The sequence below is a fragment of the Dryobates pubescens genome, chromosome 14, assembly GCF_014839835.1.
Source record: "Dryobates pubescens isolate bDryPub1 chromosome 14, bDryPub1.pri, whole genome shotgun sequence".
In the NCBI taxonomy this organism is placed as follows: domain Eukaryota; kingdom Metazoa; phylum Chordata; class Aves; order Piciformes; family Picidae; genus Dryobates; species Dryobates pubescens.
In genome coordinates, this window is record NC_071625.1 from 9,310,060 (window position 1) to 9,324,203 (window position 14,144).

The window sequence follows — 14,144 nt, forward strand, 5'->3', positions numbered from 1 at the left end:
ACTATAGTCTGCTTTCTCTCCATTTGAGCCTTTGCCCAGTATACCCAGACAGCTGCAGGCCTGTAGACTTTGCTCTCTGAAAGATGATCACCAACAACCTCTCTCTGGGTGGTGTCTTTAAAAATAGCTCCCCATGTTATACAAAGAGACGCGATTGCAGATGGAACCTCACTGCTTAAAACACTTTCTCTTTTCTCTCCTCTATGTGTACTATAGCATATGAAATAGCTTAATGTAGCTGAAAGTATAAGGGGGTTCAATATGCATAGAAAGTTTCCCTTTTACTATTTTGTGCATTTAAATGAACTGTGGAAAAATGCCTTGGTATCTATTTTTTTTCTCATCTGTACACAGATTTTCACACAATGGTGCTTAGTAGAGGAAAGTAATTACACACATTATGTATGTGTGCAGGGAAGTAAAATGGAAGAGTAAACTCCAGAAACTTTAAATCATAGAGAATATGGAGAGCATATGGAACTGATTGCTGGCATATTACCCAGTAAAACAGAAAAAAAAAATCCCACAAGCAATTTTTTTCTTCAGACAAATTATTTAGCTATAAAATGATTGTTTCAAGAAACCATGTTTGAAGTGAAACAGCTTATATTAGGGCTTTATTCAAACTCTTGCTCCCACCATAGATTTGTAACTAGGAGATCTTGTTTAGAAATGGATTCTTTGTCCAGCTGAAGAACCACTGCAAAGAAGTGAGCTACAATGCCACAGGAATACACTGTAACTCCTTTCCCAACTCTAGTGTAGCTGTTCTAGAGTGCTTTGATTTATGAAATAGAATAGAATAGAATAGAATAGACCAGGTTGGAATAGACTGGACTAGACTAGACTAGACTAAACCAGGTTGGAAGAAACCTTCAAGATCTTCATGTCCAACCCATCATCCAACACCATCTAATCAACTAAACCATGGCACCAAGCACCCCATCCAGTCTCCTCCTAAACACCTCCAGTGATGGTGAATCCACCACCTCCCCAGGCAGCCCATTCCAATGGGCAATCACTCTCTATGTGCAATAGTGGTGTTACTTCTGCTACCCAGTGCAGTCTTGGGGTTATAAACCGTCTTCTACCTCAGTGTGTGCCCTAAACACAGAGGTACCCTGTGCATTGGTTGTTTATGTTCATTATTTAAAGTAGATACGTGATATACTTAACTTTACAAACAACAGAAAGCTTCATTGTCCCTGGAATAATTCCTCCAACAAGAAATGGGTCTTCATGATTCACTCAGTGCGAGGAGCACTGACACACCTCCACTGCATGCAAAGGAACGGTGAGGATTAAAGCCATTGGGTCCCCTCAACGTTGCACCACAGTGATGCATAGGGGCATCATTTAATGGGGCTCTTGGAGGTCATTTCTATGCTGAATTGAATGAGATATCCAACAAAAACACTCAGAGAAGCAGCAGGAAGGGCTAATTATAGTCCATGGAATTAGATTGTCCTTGGATATATCAGAATTCTTACTGCCATATGCAGTGTTCACTTAGTGTATTGCTTTTGCTGATATGCAAGCTGTCTAACAGATATCAGGTCCAGTTAATGGGCATGGTCAAAGGGGCAGAATTGGTCATAAAGGCAAAGAACTTTGTCTGAATGAACTCCTACTCATGAGAGATATGTGAAGAAAGAAATGGCAGCCCAAGAAAGCCAGATTGCCTCTTTCTTATAGCTTCCTTCCTGTGTTCTGGCAAAGCCTCAAGGGTGACAATAATGAATACCATAACATGTGAGCTCTGCTGTATGCTAAAACAGTATAGTTGTGATGGTAAGACTTGGGGAACCAGTGAATCCCTCCCCATTATGTGATGAGCTGAGTCAAAGGAGCTACATGCTGTGTCACTCTGAACCTCCGTCTCATGTGGTATAAAAGAGAGTTAGGATTATGTGCTAGTTCTTGCTTTGACCCCAATTTTATTGTAATAACACTCTTCTTATCAGTGGGTTTTATTGGATGCAACTAATTAGGCAGCACTTCTCATGTTACAGTTATAGTACTAGCACTGGCATACCATATCTCTATGGCAGTGAATGTCTGTTGTCTTGTTCAGCATACTCCTGAATGGTGAAAATAGCGATCAGGATTTTATGGTTATATGCTTCAATATGATGCCTAGAAAGAGAATTAGGTATTTGTGCATATCCTGCAAGTATATTTAACTCTGTTAGGTGAAGTAATGTTGCTATGTTATGTAACAGAGATGAGCCCAAACTGTTTGGTCTCCACATGAATCATAGAATGGTAGGGATTGGAAGGGATGTCCAGAGATCACAGTATCACAGTATAACTAAGGTTGGAAGAGACCCCAAGGATCATCGAGTCCAACCTGTCCCAACAGACCTCACGACTAGACCATGGCACCAAGTGCCACGTCCAATCCCCTCTTGAACACCTCCAGGGACGGTGACTCCATCAGCTCCCTGGGCAGCACATTCCAATGACGAATGACTCGCTCAGTGAAGAACTTTTTCCTCACCTCGAGTCTAAACCTCCCCTGGCACAGCTTGAGACTGTGTCCTCTTGTTCTTGTGCTGGTTGCCTGGGAGAAGAGACCAACCCCTTCCTGTCTACAACCACCTTTCAGGTAGTTGTAGAGGGCAATGAGGTCACCCCTGATCCTTCTCTTCTCCAGGCTAAACAATCCCAGCTCCCTCAGCCTCTCCTCATAGGGCTTGGTTCAAGTGTTTCAATGTCCTTCTTAAACTGAGGGGCCCAAACCCCCTGCAAAGCAGGGCCACTTAGGGCAGGTCACACAGGAATGTGTGTAGGTGGGTTGTGAAGACCTGTAGAGAATGCTCCCAAAGTTTTAGTACCTGGTACTCCTTGACACTGAGTCAGGAGAAGCTAAGAAATTTTAATTCTGTTTGCAGAGATTTCCAAAGACAATGGTGCTGCTCCCTAAGATTTTGGTCTATATATACCTCTATAATTTTATTTTCTGAGGATTAAAGGAGGAGGGGTGAAGATGCTAAAAACTGAAGCTGTTATTAAAACATATTGCTAAATGAAGTAGCCAGCCTTTTTTTTTGGTGCATAGCTCATTTTCTCTAAAGCCAGCTCTCAACTGGTGCATGCTTCACATGGCTTCAGACAAAAACTGCAGGGAGAAGTGAAATGCTGTTACATGAAAACTTGGCCAGACGACAAAGATAATAAGCTTACTGCCCTAGAGGTCCTTGTCAGACTGAGCCTTTGCCACCGCAGTCTACAGGCATTTTCCTCCACATATTATTTGTCAGGGAAATCATTGCAACACCTCCTATAACACATATCAATCTTCTGTCAAAGAGAACCCAAGACAATGAACAAAATAGCTCCTACAATGACTGGAGCTAACTGAGAAGTGTTTGGCTGTATTAACTTTTACTTGTTTTTGGCTTGGAAATTATTTAGTAGTAAGCCTGGTTCTATGCAAGCTCCTTCAATCTCTGTATTGTATGAGTATTTTTGTCTGCAGATATTCACACTGCAACCTGTGTTGTCAGCTATTTTGATTGCTCTTCCTGGTGCAGCATACAATCTGGCAGATTATTCTTTTTCTGCTCCACAAGGGGTTTGTCAAGCAGTTGTTTCTGTGCAGCTAGGAGGAACTGGAGGAGCTTTAGGGATTCATTAAAAATATTGTTTCGGTATCCAGGCCTTGCAAATTATGGACAAGTTTTTCTGTAGTTTGAATGAATAAATCAAAATGCTTATGGTTCCTCAGCCAGGAAATCCCAGTCTGCACAAAGGAGTGGTGGGAGGAGGGTGAGAAATCTCTTCAGTCATTTTGAAAGCCTAGTGGAGATGAGGCTGTATGACCTATACACAATCCCCATCCAACCAGAGTACCTGTGACTCTCTGTGGCCCATACACAGGATGAAAGCAGAGCACAGCTTTTCAGCTCACAGTGTACAAGTGGACAGGAAGAACTGATATTCAGACTTTTTAATAACAAATCCAGACCCCACCAAAGGGCAAATTTGTGCCTTTTGTAAGTACAACAAAAGTTCTGGTACTTTCTGGCTGTCAACTCTTTAAAATATTGCTTAAACCCCTTAAATAGGAGAGCCACCTCCACAGGGTACTACTGCTGCTCCCCAGAGGCATCAGTGACCCCATTTGTTTTATGCTCTCTCTTGAATGAGACATCTTTTATAGTGGCAACTGGAAAATCTTTCTATTTCCCTTTTCACTGCAGAAAAATGTAGCTTTTCACCTAATCAAAAGAGGAAGAAACCCAAAAGAACCTTTTTTGCTCCCAAATGGTGGTTGTTTTATTATGGAAAACCTAAAACTCTCTGTGGGAGACATTTTAAGGAAAAAAAGTTCATATAATTCAGTTTGCTGTGGAGAAAAAATTGTATTGACTTAGCTGCAGACTGTTGACCAGCTGTAATCCCCAAGTCTGTCCTTATCCTGCCTCTGTACTGGAACTCAGGGTATATTTACTACTTTGTGTACCCAAAGAGATTAAAGGATTTATAAAGCTAGCAATAAATATCTTAAATTCATTGTGAACAGATTTACTGTTAGATTCTTTGGAAGCTAGATCCACAGATTTAATCTGTCCTGATGTACAATGTGGCAGCAAAACACAGCAGCAAAATACTCCGCTTTAGAAATAGTTACAGCCCAGGGCTAATTTAAATGTAGCTGTTGTTAGAGTGTTTTCCTGCTGTGGAAACCTTCACCTGACTGCATGTTAAACATGGCCCACCTCTCTGCCTGCCAAACTGCCAAAAACACCTTGAATCTTTGTGCCAAACCTCCATAAAATCAAGGACACTGTGTAGCAGATAGGAGTCAAGAATCAGGCTACATATTTGACATGCCAGAAGGCAGTTTCACTTAGGCAGCTCGAGGAAGCAGGCTTTGATATGTCCCATTCTGTATTTTACCATTAATCCATGCCAGTACTGGTGCACACAGGGTAGAGAGGGTGTAGCCCACCTCTCTTTATGACAGGTCTTGGATATTTAATGCTCTAAGCATACTGTCAGAAAACCTTCTACATGAGTACTGAATGCATGATTGGGAAGGGAATGACTAATCTGTTATGTACAAATAAGAGGCAAGACCAGATACTCAGTGCTGCAAAGACAGAGGTACTTTGTGTTGGAAACCTTGGTACCTGGATACTGAAGACAGGAAAGGTGGGCTGTAGAGTAGGATTTTTGGTGTTTCTTATGTGTCTAAACTTGTGTCCGGGCCATTGGAGGGCAACAGATGCAGGCACTCTAATCATGGGTGCCGCTCTCTGGAAGGGCTTTTTCTTCCCATGGGCTACAAAGGGAAACTTGATCGTAATCACGTTTCTGGACCTCACCTTGAGGGATCTCACTCAATTTATCCTTTCTTCATTGCTTAATTTATTTTGTGTCTTCTCCAATTTCTCTCTCTCTCTCTCCCGCCTCCCCCCCCCCCCCCCCCCCCCCCCCCGCCCCCCTTGGAAATAGTTTCTTTTCTGGAAGAAAATCTCAATGCTCATGCACTTATGGCTGCAGGTTCTCTAGAGATAACCACAAAGGATAGCAAAGCATTTTTGCAAGCCTCTCAGAAAAAGCTGCCTCAGTATTAATTTGCACAGGCCATTGCTGTGGTGAATTCTTGAGGTTTTTAGCCTTTTTCACTCTCATTTATAAAGAATTGTTAACTCACAGTCTCAGAGGAACACAGCCAGTTGCCTTAATCCAAAAAAGAAATGTATTGACTGCAGTAGTACATGGGACATTTGACCACAGATACTCCTGCGTGGTGGAAACTGGCTGATAGCAAAACACGTTTTAGGGATCATCTCCAGAAACTGCCAAAGTAAGAAAGCCATATAAAACATAGTGGCATGAAAGTACTTCAAAGCTCATTTAACTACTTTTGTCCATCTTGTCCAGTTACAATACTGCTGCTACCAATTCAGACTGTACAAATGCTGACCATACCACTGGTTATTTCAGAAACCACATAGGACAAGCCATTTTCAGTTTCCTTTAACATTTAATTCAATAATGAATATTAATACTAAAAGAGCTAGAATCTGACTATTTCCCTGATCTGTGTAAAGATCCTGGCAAGTTTCAGGGTTTACTCAGTTGAACCTGGGCTGAAGGCTGTTTGTGCAGACAATGTGTGCTTTAATCTGCTTGCTGGTCCATTCCTTGCTTAGTGAGACAGTACAGCTCACTAAAGCGGTGATGATTTACATCCAGAAGGAATCTGATTCGATGCATCTTGTTCAATGGATGAGGCAGGTGGGTGAATGGCACTTTATAATGCTGTTGAAAGCTCAGTTAAAAGCACATGGTGTGTGTAGGCATCAGATCTCCCCAGCTGAGCCGGCTTTGCCTCTGGCAGTAATTGGAAGGGAGACATAGAGGAAACGATATGTGCTTCCAGACATGATATGGCTGTGAAGCAGTAATTGACCCAAGGTGCATTCAGCACTGCCTGCAAGGCGCTGCTCAGGGTAATTCAGAATTAAGAGGTGTGATCAAAGTAGTCTCAGCTCAAGTTAAATAAAAAGGAAATAACTGTTAAGAACTTTCCTGACAATGCAACAATTATGTTTTTTTTTCACAGGATTTGAATGGGGAAATAATGTCCAAGAAAGAATTGCACTACAGTGCTTACATAATTTGTCACTTAGAGGGAACTCCAGTGTCTCATTGAGTATGACACAGAGTCAACTCCATATTTTTGGCAACAGCTCAGCTGCAACCTTGCTAAGGATTTAATTTCCTTTTATTTTGGCAAAATAAATCAGTGAGGTTCTGCTCTGCTGCACAGGACTGGACTCCAAAATTGAGGGAGTCATTTAGAAGGCCTGCATTGACATGCTTGGCTTCAGCAATATTTATGTGAAATAAAAAATGGCAAAAGAGGTTAAAGGAGTTAAATGGCTACCTTCTAATGAACTTGAGTGGTACCTGGTGCCAGTGGTCCTTAGATTGTTTTCATAACCTCAGTGTCAGCATTTCATGAAGGATGAAATTCAGGAGTCTGCCTTGCTGCTTGGGCAGCACTTAAAAATAAGTGTAGGGACAGTTGTTCTTACAAGATAAATGGAAATAATGATATTACATGGATAAGTATTATAATACAGATAGAATGACAAGAGAAGCACAGAATGGCACAGCTTAATATTGTGAAGCACTAGCTTAGCATGGTAAATGAAAAGGAAAAAAAATTAAAAGCAAAGTACTTCAAAAATATAAGAAGAAAGACTTCCCTTACAAAGAAAAGCTATCAAAGAAATGAGTCATCTAGGGATCAGGAAGGAGTTTGGGAAACAGATGTTCCTACATTTAGTACAGATGTTTTATGATAACAGAGATTTTATAGCAGTTGCAAGAAGGACCTACTCTAATTGAAAAATGTTGTGGTATTTCACAAGAGGAAAGAAGAGAAAAACCCCTCCAAGTTTCAAATGATATACAAAGAAAGATTTTCACACTATTGTATTGTAGTGATTTTATCTCTGAAAGGGTACAGGACAGTCTTGTTCAGTGGAAATAAGTAAACACTTGTAAACTAGAATAGTGATTTAGGCTCTGAGAAAAGGCTTTCAAAGGCTTAAGGGAGAGGTGAAAAATTAGACTGAAACTAAATAAGGTAGTGATAGTAATCATCAACTGCATTGCTGAAAGATTAAATGAAATGTGTTTGAAAACTATGAAATAACTTTAATGGGAATGAAAGTAAGGAAGCAGTTTTGCTCTGAGTGAGGTAGGTTGCATCACTTTTGCCCCAGCCATTTGAAGTCAGTAGAAAGACTGTAAGTTTTGAATCTCCTTGAAAGGACTTCCTTGTAGGGCAGGGACTTTGGTAAAAGCATCAGCATGAGTGTTAGGTACTGCTACAGGTCTTCATGACTTGTGAGAAGACACATTCTGGGAAACTGAAATCATAGAACTGTTAGGGTTGGAAGGGACCTCAAGGATCATCTAGTTCCAACCCCCCTGACGTAGGCAGGGACACCACACAGTAGATCAGGTTGCTCAGAGCCACATCCAGCCTGGCCTTAAAAACCTCCAGGTATAAGGCTTCCACCACCTCCCTGGGCAACCTGCTCCAGTGTCTCACCACCTTCCTGGTGAAGAACTTCTTCCTAACATCCAATCTGAATCTGCCCATTTCTATAGTTTTTTCCCATTCCCCCTAGTCCCATCATTACCTGACACCCTAAAAAGTCCCTCCCCAGCTTTCTCCATTCCATTGCCAAATTACTATTCAGTCATTGTTAGGTATCATTATTTTGCTTCTATTGTTCCACAAATCGATTTGAAAACTAGCAAGATTTAATGTACACTGGTTATTGCTAAGTACTGCTAATGACCTTGTGATTTAAGCATAGTATTAGTAGTTTAATTGAAGAATTATTTAGACTGTGAAAACATTTCCCTCAACAAGTGATTAATGAAAACATGAAGCCATTTCATGACTCAGGAACAAGCTGGGGAAGGTTTATGTGTTTAACTGAGGAAGAAGAGTATTTGTAAAAAAAATGAACTAAGTTTCCTCTGAATGGGGCATATTTTAAAGTTATAAATCCAAGGTATGTATTCATCAAGGGGGCTGCATAACAAGGTAGAGTAATAAACAATTTTTGACAGAGGTCAGACAGGTTACCAGCAGTTTATGGGACTTGAGAATTTGGATAATAGTGTTTAATATTTAGAGGATAAATGAGATACTGGCTGAGAAGAGGTAAGCATGTGCACAGGACTGCAAGGTAGTGGAAAATCAATAAGATCAGAAAAGGGACTGTTTTGAAAAAGAAGAAGGGAACCTAGGGTGTAGAAAGAAAAGCTGTAGAGGTACAACAGATGAAACCAGTAAGTTGTAGTGGAAAGGAGTAAGTCTAAGGTTATGTCAATGTCTGAACTAAAAAGAAATATTATGTCAGTCCTAATGGCCAGTGGCAGAAAGCTTGTATTGTGCTGTTCTAGTTGAAAAACCTTTGGAAGCTAGCAGGTATAACACCTGTCCTTAATTCAGGATAAATGTAAGAAACAATACACTTTTAAAGGGAATTAGATAGATGCAATGATGGGAAACATCATCCAAAACTGAGGTATATGCAAGGCTAATCAGTAACCCAAGCTGGCTAGAGGGTTTTCATTCTGAATTTAATTTACGCATAGAGGACAGCCTGTTGCTGCTATAGATTGATGAAGATTTGAGTAGACAAGCCAAAAATACAAAGATGCTAACAAAAAATTATCTGAAAGCCAAGGGCATGTCAAGGCTGAGCACTGGGATTATAACCATAAGAAGCAGCTTAGTGAAAGTTTTCTGTGCAGCAACTGAAAAAATGCTTGGATTCAGAAATAAAGCAACACAATGTCGTCTTCACAGAGAGCTGGTATGCTAAAAGAGATGCTGGATTTCATAGTTCATTCCCTCTTATATCAGAAATAACCTGGAGTCCCACAAGTTGTCTAATGCTAAGGTCTCAAAAGTGGGTGAGCTGGAGAAACCAAAGGCAGCATGGCTAAATAGCTTCATGGATCTGTCAGAAATTCCCACTTTCCTCTGCTGCCTGCAAGTGTAAGAGCTACATGCCATGAGAAGTACCCACTGGTACCTGAGGCAAAGATGTGTGTGTCAAGCAGCGCTGGTTATGGGCTGTGCATGCACGATCAGAAGGACCACAGTCAGTTCCCTGGTCTCATGAAGATGGGAAATCATCTGGAGCAGACCAATGTTGCGCGAATTCACATCTGTGCCCTGAATACTCCCTGGACTGGAGTAACTCAGAGACAGAGGAGCTGTCTACATCAGAAAAATCTGTCAGCCTGAGCTTTCTCTATCCCTTCTCAAAAACTGAGCTGCATGAGGCTTAGGCTCAGGCCCAGACACTGGTGCACTTTTGTTCTTCAACTCTGTGGTTTTTACATGCAAGAAGTAAATTATAATCAAACCACTGAAATAGAAGGCTTTTAGCTGACACCACAGACCTTCCAGCACAGCAGGTTATTCATTACTCCATTTCTCTATTTGAAAGCTCAATGAAAAAGGCTAACTAGACACTTGAGTAATGTACTCAAATAAAATAATGTAGCTGCTTTCTGTTAGAGATTCTCTACTTTCAGGATGTGTACACTGTCAAGTAACTAAGTTTCCACTGTCTCTCTATACACTTGCTATTTTCTCTTTGGAGTGAGTTAACTATTTTCTTCTGCGAGAAAACCTGGGCTTTTTTCTTGGAGTATTTGTTTTCAAAAATCCTTCCCTACAAGATCATAGAATCACAGAATCATTTTCAATGGAAAAGACCTCCAAGATCATGGAGTCCAGCCATAGACCTAACACCACTGTGGCCATTAAATCATGTAATGAAGTGCCATGTCTACATGATTTTTGAACACCTCCAGGGAGGGTGACTCCACCAACTCCCTGAGCAGCCTATTCCAATGCTGGCCATTCTTTCTGTAAAGACAGATCAACAAGATGGCCTGGGTCTTCTGCACCAGCCCTAGGATCTTGCATAGTCCCTCAGTGCTATCCCAGCAGGTGCTGCAATCCATGCTTTTATGTCCTATTCCAAACATGTTACCTAGGCAGCATACTAAAACATACTTCTCAGGTGGGCTATTCTAATTTCAGGCACCTGAAACTGGCTCCCCACATTAACAGCATTATCTCAAGGTCCCACACAGCCCACTGTCCTGGAGGCACCAATACAGAGCATCCTGCATGCCACCCAGCTCCATCCAATCAGCTTGTCCTGGAGAACCTCTGGGAGCTGCTGGGCTGCCTTTTCTCTCTCAGGTCTCTGCTCTTTCTCCAGTGCCTTCTCAGTGCCTTCTCAGTCCATTTGAACTCTCAGATCTCACACCACTTCCCTTTTCTTTATCCTTTGCCATCAGTCACTAGTACTTTTTCTCTGTATTCCTTTTCTTCTAGATGTTTCACCCATCTCAAACTGACTGGCTAGAACTTGGCTAGCACTTGGCTTTAAGGAGGATACTAGAACTATGTCTCCTGGTTTGTAGGGGAGCACTGCTTCATTGGGCAGATTTCTTAATGTGTATGGAGATAACCTTATTGCCTTTGTTTCATTGTTTTGGAACTTGTATGTTCTTGGAACACAGTACTTGTGTTTTTCTGATACATAGAGAAGAATTGTTGAATATTAGGATTCATGACATGGACACTGTACTCCTCTTTTTGCAGGAGGAATTGACTCTGGAATTGCACTAGGGCTGTGATAAAACAGACAACATCCAACAACTTTTTGGGAAACTGCTGGTCTGTAAAATGAACAGGGGAAGTGTCTTCCCCTGAATTAGCAAAGAAATATGACCTAAAGAACACACTGTTTTCTCAGACCCAGAACAACCTTGGCCCTGTGGGTGATTAGGTCAGAGAACTTTCACAAATCAAGCTTATTTAAAATCCTAGGCTAGTTTGTGAAACTAGAGATATGCAAACACTTCAGTGCACCTGGGGATACCAGCTACATAGTTGTCTTTATTTCTCCTGTACAGAGGTTGTAGCCAGGTGGGGGCTGGTCTCCTTCCAGGCAACCAGCACCAGAACAAGAAGACACAGTCTCAAGCTGTGCCAGGAGAGGTTTAGGCTGGATGTTAGGAAGAATTTCTTCATAGAGAGAGTGATTTGCCATTGGAATGGGCTGCCCAGGGAGGTGGTGGAGTCGCCATCACTGGAGGTGTTTAGGAAGAGACTGGATGGGGTGCTTGCTGGCATGTTTTAGTTGATTAGATAGTGTTGGATGATAGGTTGGACTCGATGATCTCAAAGATCTTTTCCAACCTGGTTAATTCAATTCAATTCAATTCAATTCAATTCAATTCAATTCAATTCTATTCTATTCTATTCTATTCTATTCTATTCTATTCTATTCTATTCTATTCTATTCTATTTAATTTCTATGATGAACAGACTGTACAGTCTTTAGTATACGTCTGCTTGTAGCTTGGCATGCTTCAGAGATCAGGAGTCACCAGGCACAGGGAATAGCCACAGAAAGCCATGCTTCAATTCATATATAATTTTTTGGGGCACATTTTACCAGGGGGAAAAAAAAAACCAACACAAAAAACATGGAAAATTGCTTCTGAAATTAGGTCATATTTGTAATTTTAAAAAAATCCTAAGTTGTAAATATATATATTAAAATATCTGTGATTTCAGTTCCGCCTCCAGACATATACTCTTTCACCAGGGCTCGGAGTGCATTGGCAGTTAACATGAAGTGGTATTGCTTTCCTCATCATGTGAGGTTGTGCTGATGTAAATTGGTTAAGAATTTAGCATATTAAGCACTAGACTTTGTGGCTGTCTTGTGCAACTTCAAAAAACTACCATAAATACACTAGGCACCAGCAGCATGGGAATGCTGATAGTTGCATGTTGGTGAGTATTTCTTAAAGATAGTATTAGAGAAGGGATCAAAAAGCTAGCAATTAAGATGGCATTACAGAAAAGACCATGAGGAACTGAACGCCGTCAAAGGAAAACCGCAGTAAAACTGAGATTATGTGCCTTCAACTGAATAAATAAGAAAGGAATCGTGCTTAATACTTCTTGTTTATAATCATTAAGTCTTTGAGTAATTCCATCATGGCAAGAGTAAATGGTCAGGGTCTGTCCAAGGCAAAGTCTAAGTTCAGTTTGTAGAATAAACACGATGTAGTTCTGTGAGTGAGTCAGCAAGACCTTTGACATGTTGGAGATATGCAGTAGAAGACCACCTACAAAATCTGAGCACAGTCCATCCTAAAGAGGCTCCAATGCTTCTTATGTGGTGGTTACTCCTGAAATAATTAGAATCTGGATGAAATGCAGAGGATCAGTATCACTAAATGTGGTTTGTCGTTTTTTGTTTTTATTTATTTATTTATTTATTTTGGCAGCCTTTTGGAGTTATTTAATTTCCTGGTCCTTTTCAGTGGTCCCCACCAAAGTTGTCTTCTCCCACTGAAATTCTTTTTCTGACCATCTTGCCCCCATGAGTACAGCACTTTAAATTTGACGAAGTCAGACTTGGTTATTTTGCAACCAGCGGCAATGTTCTTTTCCAGCTGGTAAAAATGTGTTATGTATTGCCTAAGCCTGAGAAAAGGGCATCCTCTCACACTATATCCTTTTCATTTCACCCATGGTAAATTCATTTTCACATTCCCAAGAGGATTTCTTCCTGGCTTTCAGTGCAGGAGGATGTGGTGTACCCTCTGCCTTCCTTCACTGTTTATTATTGCTGAGACATGCCCTTTTTATTTCTGTTGAAGATTATTTTTAAAATAGTTTATTAAAATCTGCTTAAAGAAGCTAGCTATTTGTAGACTGCACACACAGAGTTCCTCCAAAACTTTCACCTGGAATAAATTAACCGCAGGAGGAAAACGGTTCGCAATGTAAAAGTAGCAACAGGCATTTTGTAATCACCGCTAACAAACAGAAATCTGTCTGGACAACCACAAGAATTTGAAATATGGGTCATCCCCGCTTCCTTTACCATACTAAGTCCTTTGAGAACTCTTGAACTTCAAATGCAATATCACCAGTAGAGTACATCAACAATGTTGCTTTAAAACATCTTCTTTACTTTTCCATGAGGACTAGATCTGGCTGAGGAAACATCTGTAGTCTTTTATGAACTGGGAATCTATTAAAGATTCATCTGAATAAGGGACAATGAAATACAAACAACTGTGAATAGAGGTGAACTGGATTTCTCTCCCCCCTCCCCATTCATTAAGAAGGCATCTACTCCTTGTTAGCATTAGGTTCTGAAATAATAAAGTCAATGAAAGTGTTTGAATTTGGAACTGGTAGTGAAATCTTAGGTCAGTGGCTTTAAATGCCCCTGGAAGAAAAGACCCAAGAGCTGCTTAGGGAAGCATAATGTGCTTTGCTTCTTCCTCTACCATCGGTGACTTCTTTTGGCTGAGATCATCACATTGTATAGCATTTATGGGTCTGTTCCTTCAACTGTGATGTTTTTCCCAATGCAGTTCTCATAGACAACACACTAACTGCTGCACTTAGTGACTTCTCTACATGCATTTCCTGAATTAACAATTTGAACAAGACCAACACCTCTGTAAGGAACCATAAGAAAAAGTAGATTTGTTGCATTGGAGTCAAAACCAGAATAAAATGCATTTAAAACTCT